Consider the following 4,233-nt stretch of genomic DNA (forward strand, 5'->3'; position numbering starts at 1 on the left):
TCTGGCGGCAGATTCTTATCCATTAAGCAAGTGGGTTCTAACAATTTCTTAATTTGTGGAAATGTGTATTTGGGACAATTCGTTGCCTTGAAATTTATTTAACCTACAATCACTATCTTTAGAATAAGACAACTTTATTGATAATACTTATTTATTATCTTTATGGTGACGCATCATTTTATGTGATCAGAGCAAGGTATGTATGATCTCATTCAGTATCTTCATTATAGATTTTTGATATAATACAATCCATATACTTGAAAGGATATTTAAGACAGTTAAATTACTCAGGATAGAGAAGAAACGACCCAGGTGGGACTTGAACCCACAATCCCCAGCTTCGGAGGCTGATGCCTTATCCATTAGGCCACTGGGACTCACATCACTTAAATGACTTGCTTTAATTTTCTTGGCCGTTCTTTTCTCCTCCGCTCCTTCCCTGGCTCTGGTTTTCATCCTCCTTCTCTCCTCTATTTTCATAGTTATTTCACCTGCTATCAATATTGTTATACTTCTCCCATCTCTCTTGTAGCGGCCGCGTTGTCAGAATCACACATTGCTACATTACACCCCTTTCCAGTAAAACACACCTCCATTCAAGGCTTCCTCCGTCATCCACCCCCATTCATCTCCTACTCCAATGGAAATAAACTGCCCACCGATTCCGCGCATTTTAAAAAATCCGTCCTCCAGGCAGGAAAAGTGGTAGCGAGTGCAAGTCACCGGAAAAGGAGAGTCCGTGAAGAAGAAGTGGGACCACGGCGTTAAGCGTTTGTTTGAAGTCCGCGTTATAGCCGTCACAACCTTGTCACGGGAGTTTCGTCGGCACGTCTGCGATTGCCTGCATGTGGATGTCGTAAAACCCGAAACGGACTTTTCCCCAAATGGATGAAAAATGGGATTAAACGAGGAACAGACAGACTGATGCGTACGCACGCTGCATTTATTTTCTTCTTGTTTGTACTGTACTGTGGATAATTATTATGTAATTATATTGTGAAAATCGCATTGCTGGATTGTCTTTGTGATTTATTGTTGCTCTTTGATCTGCCTAGTTATTAATTTGTGTGGGTTAACGAAGCTATTTTCGGTTATGTTTTATTTTACTTTGTCAGACTTGACTCTGACTGGCACCCCAACATTCAATTTAGTCTAACCCGCTACAAAATCTTTACTTTCTTATTCTCTCTCTTTAACTTTAACTTCCTCTCCCCTCCCTCTCCCCCACCTTTCCCCACATCGTTTCTCTCTCTCTCTCTCTCTCTCTCTCTCTCTCTCTCTCTCTCTCTCTCTCTCTCTCTCTCTCTCTCTCTCTCTCTCTCTCTCTCTCTCTCTCTCTCTCTCTCTCTCGCGCTGGAGGCCCTGGAGTCTGGAGACAAAAGATGTGACGCAGCACAATTGAGCATCTCAGTGAGCCCGGCCGTGTGTGTAATGCCCTGACTTTATGGTAGAGAAGGGAACACAGAGCTTCCACGCTCCATTGACGAGTGCCAAGTTCATGCCCTGGTCAACCCCAATTCCAAGTCTGTCTGTTTGTCCGTCAACACACATCAACGCTACACCCCCATCCCATCTGTTTCCGAGTTATCCATCGAGGTTAGTCATCCTTAAGCAGGAAGCGTACCCCCTACCTGCTCCTTAATGACGTGTTCCTATGCGATAACTAAATTAAACAGGTGTTTTGGAGTGCTGCTGGAGCTGTTGGGTTTCAGTGTGTTGACGTCCAATCCAGAGGACCATCTATCTATCCGTGGCCCGCACGGCGTGTCCACTTCCAATTCATCATCCATCCGTCTGACCCGCTGTGCTGTGACATGTGCACTAGAGCTGATTCATGGCCATGCCCGGGAAGACGTGCACTCACCACATCACCCGGTGTCAAGGCAACAGGCTCATCTGGATTATAATTAATATTCATGGTAAATGTATTTTTAGATTTCTAGCTACACGTAAAGGTGAGGGAGAGTGTGTGTGTGTGTGTGTGTGTGTGTGTGTGTGTGTGTGTGTGTGTGTGTGTGTGTGTGTGTGTGTTGGATTTGGTGTCAGATAAGATGAGTTTGCATAGAGAAATAAATTAAAATAGGATTTTCGATTTCAGGTTTGTGTTAAAGGTTGAAGCACTGATAAAGCATTGGCTTAATCTGCGGCCTCGCTTAAACACTTTCATTCAATAAGTCAAATGTCTTCATCTAAAATGGACCAATGAATGGTCATAAAAAATAATTATGCACAGTTGGGCTTGACTGAGAGAGTGATCATCAATCTACACCAGCATAAAAAACACAACAAACAGTAAGCATCTGGAACATCGTTGGGAGGAGTACACCTCAACAGCCGGCCTCTTCTCCAGTGTATTAATGATAATGATGGTGTTAATAATGAAAGTGAATTAAAGGGGCCCTGAGGCTGGGTTAAATGTGATTTTCTGTAATGAATCCATAGCGTCTAGGTCTTTATTCCGCTTAATGAAAAGGGAGATATAGCGTGCGCACTGCATAGGCACAGAATAGATAGATAGATCATTGAACTCCATTTTGGAGTTCAATGATCTGTCAGTTCAATGATCTTAATGAGCTGTCAGCAGGACTGTTCTGGGAACTCGGAAACAAGATTGAACTTTTGCCTGGATCTGGGTGCGTTTAGCGGAAGGGTCGGGGGGCTAAAGAGAGACACAGAGGTGGTAAGGAAGACAAGAGGCCATTTTGAAGAATGATTTTCTGAAGGTGAAGGTTATAAAAACATCTCAATAGGCAATGATTAGAAAGGATTGGGGATTTAAAAAGCATAGCAAGGTTGGATTTGTTTACCTGAACTTGTGGTGAAATTATTTCAATTAATTTGTTGAGATACACGACTAATGGACAATTAATCTTAGTGGTGCACTGGTGTAGTTTAAGCTTTGAACTAAAACATGATTATAATTTTGGTATGATTTACTCTGCAACCAAGCAAATGCATTAATACATCTATGATCTATACATACACACGTACGAATAAATCAAATAACAGTTTATACTTCAGGTCTCCTGAATTAGAAACAAACCATTAAATAAAACGGTAAATCCCCATTGTGAAAACATGTAGCACAGCACAGCGTTTTATTGATAAGCCATTGGAACCCAGTGTATATCCGAAGTGGTTTTGGAACAAGAGTATCCTAAGCTGAATCGGGGGCCATCATCCCAGCGGTCGGTGGAGCCTGCACTGATCAAATACCAGGTGAGCTGGGGTTGGGTGTTGCTCAGATTGACCTTAAGCCATCTCTGTTAACCACAGTCTACTTTGGGGGTTGGGAGCTGTGTAAAATGAGGAGTCACCTTAGCCAAGGGCAACATAGGGCTAAATACATCATTCATGTTACGTAATTCATCCTCGTCATAGGCCTAATTAAACCATGTACTCTCTTTCTCTTTGGTCAGAGGCAAAAAGGTTGAGGGCTTGACCCTATCCACTCGTCCTAGAGATAACGATGCTGGATCTCAGGAACGCGGAGAACCAAAACATCACGTAGCCCCGCGCTTATCTCACCAACCCTTCCTCTGTCCTCCAGCTTCATACCAATGGTTCTGCAAACACCCCCCTCCATCCCACTCTCTGTCCCTTTTGAAAGGTCTTCCTTTTTAGTCTGATCAATATGGATTCTGTGACGAAGGGGAATCTTCTCTTAAATCTATGAAGATTGCAGTGGCCTTTATGTGAACAGGTTCATTACGCTGGGGAATGATAAAAGCCTCAGTAAGTAGGGAATGATAAAAGCCTTTAATCGTAATTATGAAAAATAGGCAGAGGAAGAGGCTTCCACGATTGTCACAGTATTTCTTATAATAACCAACTGAGCAGCCGAACAATCAATACCCGAGATGTGATAGGGGAAAAGAGCCTTTCTGGTTCATGCAATTTATATGTAGATTTCAAATATCTCAACATGAACGGACAGGGTTGGTAGTGGAAGGCCAGGAGCCTGTGGGCAAAACGTGTCATCAATAGGCCACCAAACCAAAGTCATCATCCTTTCCTTTTCACACAAGCCAATGCCAAACATCCCCAAAGCAAACACAGAATGGATGTTTGCATTTGGAGACACGTTTCATTGTTTGAGTTTTTTCACCTACATCATGCAATCGCTCATGCAGTGGAATATAGAAAATCGTTTTTGGCCACACTACATTTACGAATTGACTTACTTTGCAGACACTTTTATCCAAAGCAACACACGCTTGTGTGTGTGTGTGT

At 42.7% G+C, this 4,233-nt stretch overlaps 1 non-coding gene across 1 annotated transcript; it reads right to left on the bottom strand.

The window, feature by feature from the left end:
* Positions 1–304: 304 nt before the first annotated feature.
* Positions 305–377, bottom strand: trnar-ccg (transfer RNA arginine (anticodon CCG)). Its single transcript has one exon. It is a non-coding gene; the product is annotated as a tRNA-Arg (tRNA).
* Positions 378–4,233: the final 3,856 nt, after the last annotated feature.

The sequence above is a fragment of the Gadus macrocephalus genome, chromosome 20, assembly GCF_031168955.1.
Source record: "Gadus macrocephalus chromosome 20, ASM3116895v1".
In the NCBI taxonomy this organism is placed as follows: domain Eukaryota; kingdom Metazoa; phylum Chordata; class Actinopteri; order Gadiformes; family Gadidae; genus Gadus; species Gadus macrocephalus.